This window comes from Oryzias latipes, chromosome 13 (genome assembly GCF_053564925.1).
Source record: "Oryzias latipes strain Hd-rR chromosome 13, Olatipes_Hd-rR_3.1".
NCBI lineage: Eukaryota > Metazoa > Chordata > Actinopteri > Beloniformes > Adrianichthyidae > Oryzias > Oryzias latipes.
In genome coordinates, this window is record NC_136249.1 from 31,120,241 (window position 1) to 31,134,350 (window position 14,110).

The window sequence follows — 14,110 nt, forward strand, 5'->3', positions numbered from 1 at the left end:
TCCCATTCAGCTCACACCTGGAAGACGGCTTAAGATGCCAAACAACGAGGCAAATGTCACTAAAATGCCAAAACCTCACAGCTAATTACAGCAGGAGCGGGATCCATTACGTTTCTGCTCCTTCCACACACAGAACGGGAACTGCAGGCTGTGAAGTGATTAGGTCTACTTCTGGTTCTGATCAGTCCAACTCAAGCACATCCCTACATGTGACCATGTGACCTGTTACACCAAGCATCTCAGTTATTATCCCATAAGAAAGTCCTATGTAGGGAAATTATAACAGAATTCATCCATTAATCAAGGTTCCTTTGAGAATTTCTTTGCCCTTTTTTTTTCTGCGTCATAAATATTTGAAGCATCCGTCCATTAAACATGCATGAAGTTCATCAACTAGAATCCTTCACAAATACATATTTTCCTGTTTCCCCACAATGATGCATAAATCTTTAAAGGTATTTTTTTATGACGGAAACGTGAGAATAAATTAATATTGACTTGATCCACAAATTCACATGTGGAAACCTCAGTTAAGGACTGGCCAGATCGCTCAGATTGATGGAAAACCGATTACTTTGACAAAAAATTGATTATAAGAAAGACCAACATCCTCTCTGTCCCTGGGTTCCATAGTAAGAACAGAAATTCACTGAAAAGTATCATTTGTAAAGAATACCAAGACATTGTGTCCTTTGTTTTCTGGTTATTAGTAACTGAAAATAATCATCTCGCTATTAAAAATGACCACTGGTCATTCCCAGCAGATTTAGAACACACATTATTATCTTGTTAATTTACAAATCTACCAATACCTCCAAAGACAGCACAATGTTCTGTCTGTCAACCGCAGTTGGTCATGATCAGGTGTCAGAGTCACTGTGGTGCTATTAACACCATGATGAGTTTTGTGCAGCATCAACGCCGTCTCCCCATTTGGACCGACGGCATCCGGGATCACCAGATTGTGGTCTAGTCATTGATGGGACCCTGACAAGTGCCTGCGCTGCTACCATACAACTTCTAACAATCGGACAGTGGCAGTGGGGGCCGGGGGGGTGGCTGGAGGGTGACAGTCTGAAATCAGGCTATCAAAAACTGCAACTGCCGCCTCCCATCAACAAATGCCGCGACGCCACCACCTTCTAAGTTTGCTAAAAAACCTGCATTTAGGTCACCGTACGGTGGCATATTTGCATATGTGATCGTGGTCTTACAAAGAACTTCCACTAACAACGAATCAATGCTTTGTAGTTAGAGGTTTCTTTGTTTTTGTCTCCATCTGTGGCTGTGAAACTTCCTTTACTTAAGAAGGCTTCCCTTTGATCCCAGCTGATGCTCAGCATGTTACACCATCAAGCTCTTGTTCTGAACGTGACACAGTGATCCAAACACTTTCATCTGTTGCCTTACCGACAGTCCAGAGAATTTTACTAGCTCAGTCAGGAGACGGCAGGTCTCCATTCGTCTCACTCACAGAGGAGCACAGCTTCTCCAGCAGGCGGCCATCATCAGCATCTAAGGCTTTAAAATGCACTGTCTGTCAGTTTCAGACAATAAACTTCAGAGAGCAGCAAATGGAAATACTTTGTTTGTTTCCATGACGATCAGCTGTGTGTTTGCATGTGTTGCAGCACGGAAAAAAATCTCTTTAATGTGAACGAATGTGGACGTTGTCAAACGTCTGTTTGCTGTTTTTGAGAGCTTATTCATTCCCCTCCTTTGGTACGACCTTCAACCTCTGCTGCTTTCAGTTCCAGGCAGTTTGGAGTAAGGCAGAGTTCTAGAGGCAGACATTTTCCACCAAAGGCCGCAAATGTTTCTGCCATGAGTCGATGCCAGTTTTAAGGAACAGATCTGAAAATAAACTGCTGCAGCTCGAGCTTCTTCTCCGTGGAGAAAAAGTACACCAGGCCTTTAATCACATTTGGCTTCAAATGACCCTCAGATAAAGTGTTTGTGCGTCACAAACTCTTTTCAGAAACGTTAATTCCATGGTAGTTTTCTCTCTGGGATGCAGAACAGAGACGAAATCCTTTTTTTGTATTTGCATCATAATCTGAATTTGACAAAATCAAAACCGTTCTTTGTCTTTGCTTCTTCTTTCACTGTTCATATATATTCAGTTCCAGTTTAAATTGTGATTTAATAAGCCATTAAATATTTAGCAAAGAGTTTGTTTTCATTTATATCTAAAACAACAAAAGAATTTAAAGAAAAATAGTTACGCATTCTACTTTCTGACTTAAAGGAGCAGGCCTGTGCATGGTTTACTTGCAGGCTGCCTGCCCTGGATGCTAAAATGACTCCATATACAGCAATCTGAATTCCACTTTCCTGCTGCCATTGAAAGCAACCATTTGTGTGAAGATTGCAGTTTAAATAATTTTAAAAGAAAAACGACGTGCGATCACACCAGAAGAGAGAAGACAGGGGAGAATACAGCAGCTCGACTGTGAAAAACTACTTTAATAAACACAAACCAGCGCACAGGCTGTCCCACAAACGATGCCGAGTGGTAATGGGGCAGGAAGTTGGAAACGTGTTACCTCATGTGTCCCACAGAAGAGGCGGAGAGACAAAAGGTCTGATTGAAGCAACAGACGGAGGAGCAGCCAGCAACGTCCCTTTGACACGTCCCGCCTTACTTCAGTCATTACAGAAAAACTTCTGGGAAAATGAAATTCAAAGAGTTACTATCATGTTTACTTATCTACTTATCATCTACCTCTTGGTGAAACTCACAAACCATGATTGGTATATTTGGGAGCATTTCTTAAGATGACTATGTTTTAATGGGTAAGGTGACTGTCAGAAAGGAACAGATACATAAAGACAAAGTTGTGCACAAACGAATACTTTATGCACAACTTTGCGTGAAAAAATATGAATGCAACATTTGGTTTCTACGTTTGACGTGTCTGTTGTGAATACAACTTTCTTTTATTTTCAATGCATAATTTCTCCTGTTAGAGTAAATAGTAGGTTACGTTGTCAGAGGCATTTATATCCAGTCACTAAACACTGAATCTACAAAGTACGTGTGCATATTCACTACAACGAGAGACAAAATGCCGGGGCGGGGAGACGGCTCTGCAATGACAACAATCAGGCGCTGATGAACAGTTTATATGTTTTTGTTTTTATTTTTTTTCGCATGATTATACTAATTGAATGTGAATTTAGATCATTGATCACGAATAAACATAATATTGTCACCAACTTTCATGTCACAGATGTTAAGGCTGTGGCCTGTTTCAGTTTTGTTCCTTCTTTTTGTTCAGTGTTTTGTGTATCTTGTCTCTATCAGAGTGGGACTTTGTTGTTTTTGTGGATCTCGGAAATGTCTTTCTTGGTGTCATATCAATCTAACCCGAACCAAATGGCAATTGTTAATGTCTCCTTCGTGATCATGTTTACAACGGCAGATACTTCTGTGTTTTGAAGCGTACGCCACCCACAAGTTACCATCAAATCCGTCAAATCCGAGTCTCTGATTGGTCACAGCGCTGCGTTGCCTCGATTCAGTGTGAAAAGGTTCAACCTGTTGAACTCTCAGCATGTGATCAATAAACACCACATATGTACGTTGAGTTTGTGACTGGACTTAAACACTTGTGTGCGATCGTGGGCGTTCCGGATATGGAAGCCCAAAATTCAGGTCTGTGCCGTAGACTGTAGATTAGGGAGGAGCCAGTGCCCACCAGAGATGGCTGCAACCCTTGGACAGAGCATCCGTAACGTCTTTCTAAAAGGGCTCTGTCGATGGTTGAAAAGGATGGAATTAAAGACGTGATTGAGGTGTCGGACACTGCCTACCACCTAAGTCACTTTTGCAAACTCATGGAGGAAAAATTATTGCAGAGTAGTTCACTGTTCACTAATTCAGTACAGTAAAACCCATGTTCAAGCAAATGTTTTTTGCTTACTATTTCTATGGGAAGTTTAGACAATGATTCAGTGCTGGGATCAGGAACCCTGCAGCCTGCAAAACAATTGTGGGTTTTTTTGTGCTACCACATAGGTGACCTGGTACCCTAAACTTTTTATCTTTTACGAGGTGAAATTGAACTATACATGTAAAATTTCTACTTCTGTGAACGCACCATACGCCGGGCATTAGCAGTACCATACATCAGCGGTCCCCAACCCCCGGGTCATTTGGTCCTTGGCCGCACAGAAAGATTAAATAACTTTTACATTAATGCCGTTTTATTTATTTTGAAATCTGAAAGATGTTTTCGTTTTGAAAAAAAGCCAGATTCCCTGTTAAATCTATCTATGTCACTCTTGACGCAGGCCAAGGCGTTCTTCTCGGTCACGTCATAGGTTACCGCTAAAATAAAACCCAGGATCTAGCAAAATGAGTAAAAAACAAACGTCTTTGGAAAGTTTCTTTGCCAAGAGGAAAACGCCCTAGACCATCTTTCTAATTTAATTTAATTCAATTCAATTCTACTTTAGACTGTAGCCTTGTCGTTTGCTTTACCAACACTTTCCATTAAACTTGTCTTTTTCTTCTTCCTGTGTTCTCTGCTGCTCTAATCACCTACGCCACCCGCTAACTCATTCCAGATAAACTCAGTTTTCATTTGTAGCTCAGGCTTGGATTTCATCCACGGTATCAGACAGGTATTGAATGGGATCGTTTTTGCAAAAATCTTTCTTGCTCATATTGTTTCCTGCTTCCAGAAATGGACTTACCGTCAGCTCCGTCCTCGTTGACCTTGCCTCTGCCGTGACCTGCAGATGCACGTTCAGGCATCATATCACTTGCTGTTTCATTTAATACTGAGCAGAAACACAGGCAAAATTTTTGCAGGGGAATTTCCTTTTTTTTTTTTTCAACAAACAGACCTTTAAACTTTTATCACCCTGAGCAGGAAACAGTTTTTTTACAGTTTAAAACAAACACTAGAGGGAAACCGTTTTTCTTTAGTTACTTTTGTGTCATTATCAGCTAGGGGTGAATGGATCAGGGATGATGCCACTACTCCCTCTCTATCCAGTGGGAGGGGGGTTATAGCAGCTGGGGGACACAGTGAAAGAATGTAAAGTAGTAAATTCTGACACTCTTTAGTTTTTTAAAAAATATACCTTTTTTTTTTTCTCTAGATACAACTGTTTATATGGGCATCCTGAGTATTTTTTTTATAAATAGGAAAATTTTGAGTTCAAAGATGTCATTAATGTTTTTTTTATATAAATAGGCATCAGTAAGCAAATCTTTTGATGTGATATGTATTTGTGTGTGTGTGTATATACATGTTTTAAAGTACTTTTATATATATATATATATATATATATATATATATATATATATATATATATATATATATATATATATATATATATATATATATATTGTTTCGGTGGAGTGCACACCGAAACAAAGCACCCTCCCCCACTCGTAAACACGAAGCGACGAGTCCGGCTGCTCTGCTTCAGAGACACGGATCACACGGGTGAAGCAGGCGACCGGTCCTGTTTGCACTCCAAACCCTCCTCTGGAGCGCCACACCGTCTATGCATAACGCAAGAGCAAGAGCTGTAGAGACGCACAATCGGAATAAGTAGTTTACATGCACCACAATTGGATCAACAATCGGCATTCTGGACGAAATTTTGAACCAAATGAGTCTGATCGCGTCAGAGTATTCCGAACGGCGTGTTTACATGGCACATTTTTATTCTGATCAGGCGTTTATTTCCATGTAATGAATGCTGACGGGAGAAAGCATTGACATAAAAATATTTAAGGTTTCCGTTTTTTAAAGATGCTCTGATTTCTCGAGGCTTTAAGTACAATAACATGAAACATGAAACATAACAAGGAAAGTTTTCAGTTTTTCCTGTCGTTAATATTTAATGTTGGCGTTAAATTTTTGTCTCTTGATTTTCACATTTATATTTTCAGACTGTTTTTTTTGTGTCTTTGCTGGATTAGCATCCTCTTCTGTCCAAAGGTTTTGTTTACAAATCCCCAGAAAATGTGAAAATTTTCCCGTTTTTCCAGCTCTTCTTCAGGCTGAGCTCAGCGTGTATCAAACCCCATCGCTCCATCTCATTTCCTGTTGATTTTTAAATTGCTGTCTGCTTCAAAAGTGACAAGTCCCTCTTGATTATACCTCTCCACTGAGAAATGATAAGTGCTGACATGATGTTGATACTGGGTGTTTTTATATATATATTTAGGTCTTATAGGCACTTTATGAGAGTGCATTGGCTTTTTTGATCACATCAGTATCCAGAGGAAAACCTTTTGCCGCAGAAGTTGCTTCGCCGCCATTTCCTGTGGCAGTCAAGTGCGATCACTGCCCCTTTCTCTGGGCTCGTGCTCAATGTTTTTATCTGCTTCAGGGGGGGGGATGGAAAGGTGGACAGTTTAAATTTGATCTGAAATTGCCTTGATATTGTCTTATATTTTGAATGGGCTTTTTTTTACTGTCGGGGAAGGAAGTTGTTTACGTGTTCCTCTTTTTCTTTGGGCGGTTTGCTGCCCTTGACATTCCCTCGCATGAGGAGGATGGTTTATAAAAGAGCCTCACACCATCGCCTGTTGTAGAGCACACAACATGCTTATTTTAGCTTAACGTATTTATTAATCCTCTGCCGTCTCCGTAAGAATAGAATAAAGGAGAAACACAAAGAGAAGCAGCATGGAGTAAACAGAAAACAGCAGATGAAAGGTTTAAGATGCTGTAGGATTCTGTGGACGTGATTGGTTCTTTGCTCTTTATAATCCCCCCTCTGATGCTGTAATCTCCTTTTTTTTATTTTATTTTTTTGCTTTAAAGTAAATGCCGTCATTACATAGGGAAGAGTTGACATCTTGTTATAAAAATTTAAATGAAGAGGCTCAGGAAACAACTGCGTCGCTCTGATCCCACCAGGACTTGGAGGTTACGGAAGAACTTTCAGTCAGAAAAGCAAACAAATGGAGCCGCCTGTTAAGAAGACGCTTTTATTCATATTTAATGCTGGAATTAACAGCATTTGGTCGTTGTTGTTTTGTTTTTTCTTCGCCTCCATCTGCACTATTTTTAAACCCTGCAGCTCCTTATAATAATCAATTTCCTGGTCGTTGCAGAGCACAAGTGCGAGCGCTTTTGTAGGCTGGAGGTCACGGGGTTGGCTACAGGCAAAAACAGGCTCATTTACATACTTTATCCTCTCCCACAACTGTTTAACCCTTGTGCTATCTTATATGACCCCACCCTTACATTGACATGTTCTCCCTACCATGACAAAGGTGGATGAAGGTGGAAAGATTTCATGTAATCCATGGACACCAGTAAAGATCACAAATCATTGAAGAAAAAAGGTTCAGAACACTGTCTAGTGGGTCTAGATGACCCAACTCCAAACGTCAAAGTGCCTAGGATAGCCACAAGGGTTACGGCGCGAAATTTAAGGCTGAGCACCTGTGGCCAAAGCTGTAAATGAGACAGAATGCTGGGCCTCATTGGGGATTCGGTCTGTTTGGTTCATATGAAAAAAAGCTGCAGCACTTTGCTCGCAGGTCAGGAGGAGCTTGCAGAGACTGGAGATAACACACTTAAAAGTTAAAGTCCCATTACCCGTCACACACCTAGGTGTGCAAAATTTGTTCTCCGCATTTGACCCATGCCCTGTGGGGAGCGGTGGGCTGTAGACACAGCTGAACTCCGGAACCATTTGGTGGTTACCGAGTGACAAGAATCTTTTGTATGACTTGGCCTGGAGTTAAACTCACAACCTTCCAGTCACAGGGTGGACACTCAATCACAAGACCACTGACCTGGTCTTGGTCTGGTACAAATGGATTGCACTGAACAGCTCACTAAACTGTCCCCTAATTTTAATACTGATAATAATGGATTGGATTTCTCTGTGCTTTTCCAGATCCTCTAAGTGCTTCAACGTGTATCATTCATACCTGGTGATGGTGAGCTACCGATGTAGCCACAGCTGCCCTGGGGCAAACTGACAGAGGCGGGGCTGCCAGTACGCGCCTACTCTGACAATCACCGGGATATGCATCCACGTTCACACACCAGTGGAGCCACACTGGAGGCAGGGAGAGTGAATCATGAAATTCACATTGTTCAAATTAGGCGCAAAAAATCATGGAGGTCTTTGAGAAAACTGTTTTAAATCTGTAATCTCCTCACAGCCAAGAACACAGAATGGAAGATAAATGTTTATATTGAAAGTGATGGTCAGGAGCAGAGCAGCATGTCAGAAAACCAAAAGGCTGAAGCGTCACAATAATCCAACCTGGCACTACGCACAAACCGCCTTTTTAAGGTCAGCAAAAGACACAAAAAAAACCTTCTCTTTAGCCGAAAGGCAAAGTTGATCAAATCTGGCTTTGACGTCAGACTCCGTCTGTTTATGAAGATCAAATTATCAAACATCCAAACCTCTTTCTCTCTTTGGTTTGTGAGAAAGAGCTTCGTCTCTGTAGAGTCTGTGGTCCTTAACTCAAAAACAGTTTGACCCTCATCGAAATTAACATTTTTAGGAAACTAAAATTTTAGGAAATAAAATCATCAAAGTACATTTCTGTTTTTTAAGGTTCAAGGTCAGAGTATTTCAGAGTCAGGCAGTTCCTTTGTTTTTTTAGCCTTTAGTCAAAAGCACCTGTTTGGGGAGTTGACCCGTACAGGTGCCGTGGGTTCTTGGGGTGTAGAGGGTCATGGAGAGGAGCGGCTGCATCTTCAGGGGTGCGCAGCTTTGTTTTGCAGTCCCGTTGATGCTCTATGGAGAGAAATTAGACTCTGTCGGATTTGTGCGTGCGTAATTCTTGATTTGTGCGTAAATTAGGATCTGTGTATGCATATTCTTGCTTTGTGCGTGCGTAAATTAGGATTTGTGCATAAATTTGTATTTGTGCATGATTTGTTACTCACATAATACGTTTTGTGTATAAGTTAAAAAAATATAAAATGGAAAAAATACAAAATGCAATTTACGTTTGCACAAATTAAGATTACAACAGCTTGAAACTACTTACACACACACATCTTTAAAAAACACGCACAAATCCCTTGTTACGCACACACGAAGCCAAAGTTACGCACGGATCTACCGTGAGACTGTTTTCACGTCTCACAAATTCGTCCGTAAGTGCTGCGTTTAAATACCAGTGGAATGCTCGGTCATTAGAATTTTCCTATCAGCCTTCTCTTCTAAACGTATCCAGACAATGACTCAATCAATACATGAAGACAGTAGATGTTAGTGTTGAACATAGAGGCTACTTACTTCGGGGCGCTGACCACCGAGATGGGCCGCCATTCTTCCCGTGACTCGCTCAGTCTGACTGCCTTTGATTTTTCCAGAAGAAAAAAAACAGTGCCCCTTACTGGTCGTTCCTGTTACGCATTTTACATCAATTCGGTGTCTCGGAGAATAATATACTTTCAACATATATATTAGCGTTTAAAAGTGAACGTCATATTCTCAGACGATAATTTTTATTTTCCTTCAAAGTTTTTTAAAGCCCTGCTACACCCACTGAAGGAAATACGTTTAGAAGAGAAGGCTGATAGGAAAATTCTAATGACCGAGCATTCCACTGGTATTTAAACGCAGCACTTACGGACGGATTTGTGAGACGTGAAAACAGTCTCACGGTAGATCCGTGCGTAACTTTGGCTTCATGTGTGCATAACAAGGGATTTGTGCGTGTTTTTTAAAGATGTGTGTGTGTAAGTAGTTTCAAGCTGTTGTAATCTTAATTTGTGCATACGTAAGTTGCATTTTGTATTTTTTTCATTTTATATTTTTTTTTACTTATACACAAAACGTATTATGTGAGTAACAAATCACACACAAATCCAAATTTATGCACAAATCCTAATTTACGCACGCACAAAGCAAGAATATGCATACACAGATCCTAATTTACGCACAAATCAAGAATTACGCACGCACAAATCCGACTGAGTCTAATTTCTCTCCATAATGCTCGTACGACCACCTTAAGGTTATCACGCGTATGGTAAATGTTTGCCTAAACATGCAGTAACATTTTCTAATTGTAAAATTCTATAAGAATTGCTTCTTAATTGTTTTTTTTCATACATAATTGTTTTAAAGACACATTGAAGCAGTTGTCATTTAGATCGAAAAGATGCACATGCTATGAACACTAGAGGGCGCAGACCCATTGTTTCACTTTGATGCCAGTCATAGAAGAAGATGTTTTTGTTGATTTTTGTCAACAAAAACGATAAACGGAGGTGCAACCCAGTCATTTTACGGTGTGCGGTGGCTTTACCAGTTGTTTAAAATTTGTGTCATCCGTATTTTAAAGAGACTTATACCATGGTCCGGATGAATACTTTATTCTGATTGGCTGCTGAATGTGCATTAAAAAGTGATAACTCACAGTGATAACCGCACACCCCAAAAAGAAGTTCCGGTCATCTATCTCAAATCTTCTGTATCACTGTGCCGGCTTCTTTAAAACAACCTTTAGCTTCCTCATCTGGACAAAAACAAGCGGTAAGAGGTGAACTTTCTCTGTGAACTGATGCTTTATTTAACCCATCCGGAAATCACCCGGAAAGATCAGCATAGATTTCACTTTATATCGCCGAATCTTGACTGCAGCGGTGGCGTGGCGCCTTGTCAAGTAACTACGACAAGGCGCCGCACCACGTAACAAATAGTCCGCTTTTTGTGAACAAAGCGATCCAAAACGGAAAAAAAAACAAGAATTAAGGACTAAAAACTGGTTAATATTTATTTATTTTGTAAGTGACCATGGTATAAGCGAGTTAATGGCCTTTGAATTATGCATTATAACTTTTTAACGCCGCTTCACGTCGGACGGTTCAGGCTTCCAGGGCGTGCGTTAAAAAGTGGTAATGCATACTTCGTCTGCCATTAACCCTTACGTAAACGAGGATTAACCTCAATAAGTCATAAACTGCATGCACTTATGTGGCATGGGTGGTGCTGTTGTACCGTGCATTTATGCTACACTCTAGAAAAACAAATGTTTTCATCCATACAGGCTAACCAAGAGGCTGTGACCCTGATTTTTTGTGCTGGCGATCTATGTGCCTCTTTCAAGTTTGATTTGATTTATTAAGCAGGAAAAGAGTGGAAAATAATTTGGCCTGACTCTTTTTAAAACAGTTTTTCACCAGGTTCCGGCTCTGCAATACATGACACATAACATGACTACACAGAGATAGAAAATAATAGTGATATGAACAATAAAGCACGTTTGCCTATATTTTGCCCGCAGACAGCCTGTATCTGAGACTTTTATCCGGTGCTTGACTGTGCCTAAGATGCTTTGTTTATGTCGTTCTGGCAGTCTGCATTTCAGTGCTTCATCTCTGTTTTCACATGTATTTTATTGCTCATCGCCATAACAACAGTCTTTTTTGAAGCGTTGTACACGTCAATCTACTCCGTCATGTCGCAGAATTTGAATCTTTTGCTGTGAAATACAGAGAAACTTTCACTCTCTTGGCCTTTCAAATTTTTGACTGAAGCTCCGCCCACACTCATGGACACACCCATTTTATATGAGACTGCCCACAATCACCATTATGATCAAATGACTGGCCAGAACTGTGCAGCAAAACTGAATAGAATACAAGTGATTGTTGTGTCCGAAACGAAGCACAGAAATCTGTATTTTTATACTGAACTGCTAATATCGTGAACGGTGATACCGCTAACACCTTTACATCGAGTTTCTGCAACATTTCCAGCCATGTGATGCATTAACATCGCATTAGCTGCGTTTCCATTTCACATTTGCACAAAAACATATCGAAATTCCAGATATGTCGAAAAGACACAATATTGCAATCACGCTGTTTCCATTTGATCATAATTTTGCAAATAAATACAAACCAACTTATCAATCAACTCTATCAAAGGAGACGTCGACATTTTATTCAGGCCATGGAGCGGCGAGCTCCTTACATGTGGGAGTGGCTACATATGAAGCCATTTTGCGAGATGATGGTTGGCGATTATACAGAGGAGCTGCGAAGCCGACAATTCCACATGACACGCTCAACTTGATGAGCTGTGTGGCGCTGTGGCGCCCGCTGTGCAGTGCCCAAGGCTGCCAGTTCCTACCAAGAAGTGCATTGCCATTCGGTATTTGGTCACACGACTCGTTTAATTTTAGAAAAAGTGTTTCTGTTGCAGTTATTCGAAATATATCCGTTTCGATATGCCTCAAAAAACCCCTCCTCCAAGCACAAAACTGTGTTTTCAATAAATGCGAGATTTTTCTAAACTGTTACGTTTGCATGAGGCAAACTTCAGTGAGTGAACACTGAATTTTCTTTAGATTTGGTCTGGTTTGTGCAGAAAAAACATTTCTTTTGGTGCAGCACTGAGTTTGTCTCATTGTCAGGCTTTACAGAGAATAATGTGGTTTCTGTGCGACTTTACTTCACAATCAGGTCGGAGTTTTTCCACCAGCAGTCTCTTTAAGAATGCAGCTGAGCAAACATTTTCTGCACTCATTGTGTGGAGCCTCGCTTGCAGATGTGCCTAATTGAATTTCAGGTGTATGGCGCTGGCTGCAGACCTAGGCCACAGGCCGTGATGCGTGCACGTCAGTCGCTTGCACATCGAGGGGGGGCTGTAGGGAGAAGGCTGCCATCTGAAACGTCGGCTTTTCGTCTCGCTACTCGGCTGATTCCTGTCAACTCCATGTTTAAAGGTGATATCCTGTAAATGTTGAACAGCTTGTTTCATCCTCCCCCAGATGGCGGGAAATCTGTTACTGCATGTTTAGGCAAATACTCTCGGATACCTGGATATACAAAGAGGAAAGTTTAGAAAAAGAAAAAAAAGACTGGAAAATGCAGCCAGAACCCACAAGAAAATATATTTAATGTATGTTTAGTTTATTTTCTGTGCAAAAAAATCAAGAAAACAACTGTTCTATCATAAAATGTTCATTTTTTTGTTAAAATAATTTTAGAGGCGCTCTTGATAAATGCAATTTCTGAATTGCTTTTTCAGTCAGATGTTTTTTTTTTGCCATGAAGCTGTCCCATATTAGCTCTCTATATTCATGATCTGAAAGGCTAAATGTATTCAAGGCGAGGCTGCTTCCCGAGAGAAAAAAAATGGTTTTAAAAGCTTGCGATAGCTGCTCCACTCTATTACTGTGACAGAAATGGAAAAGATGCAGCGACTTTTGTCGTTTATGGTCACAAGGTGGATTCATTTAAACAAACTTATCAAGTCGCTTCTTTCTGACACATTTCATCTGCAGACTGCCGGAGCGCCTTCTTCAAGGAGGCCCTTGGTTTCGGTTACCAGGCTTTTTTCAGGCATTTTTCCTTTATAATTGCCATTTTTGAATGCAGGAGCGTGTCGGTCATTATCCCCTCAACCCTCCTCCCGTCTTTCCCAGGAATTATTGTGAGGCTCAGGGCTGGAAGGACAGATGTAAACACTGATAGCAGCTATAAAAGTTAACAACCCGACGAATGTTGGGCAAGCGTCACGACAGCTGGGGAAACAGGATGATGGGTGAGGCTGTGCAGAGAGCTGCTGCTCAACTTCAGAACATGCAACAAAATGACTCTTTATGTTTGGCTTGACCCTTAAGGCCGTGCCACAGTGCCGCTACGAACAATTTGCACATATTGCATGGATAAAACTGGTCATACGTGAATATAGGTGGAAAATTTGAGAAAATGTGTGGTCTTTATGTGAAATCTTCACAGATGTATCATAAATAAACCATGTTAAAATCACAGGAAAATCTCTATTTTGACACTCAGAGCACTTAGTAGAAATCGCATTGCGTCAGCACCATGGTCAGCACCCAACGCGGGCCCTCGCCATGCTTGCATTTAGATGCAACAGCCAGATTCCCCTGGTCCGGACCAGTTCTGAGTCAGCTGCTAGGCCGACTTGACGTCACACAATACGCCAATCATTCATGAACCGTGCGTGATTATTGTGCTGTTTATATGCAATTTATTAGTCATCCCTGCTTCATTTCCATAATTTGGAACCTAATATGCGCGCGTTATATGTGTGAAAAGTCTGTTAGACCGGTCGCGGAAAGCCATAAATGAGCACATGCATCTTGCAAAATTCATGCGCAACTGCTCAAGATATGTGT

General features: G+C 40.8%; 1 long non-coding RNA gene across 3 annotated transcripts in view; it reads left to right on the plus strand.

Annotated features, from left to right (window-relative positions):
* The window catches only part of LOC144981565 (uncharacterized), a 233,670-nt gene that overhangs the window by 158,853 nt on the left and 60,707 nt on the right, over positions 1 to 14,110 (plus strand). Inside the window, exon 6 of one of the 3 annotated variants that reach the window (XR_013647162.1) lies at positions 12,532 to 13,079. The exons of the other annotated variants lie outside the window; for them this stretch is intronic. This is a non-coding gene — a long non-coding RNA (uncharacterized LOC144981565). Of the gene's footprint in view, positions 1 to 12,531; positions 13,080 to 14,110 lie in introns of those variants that run through there. 3 annotated transcript variants of the gene reach the window in all.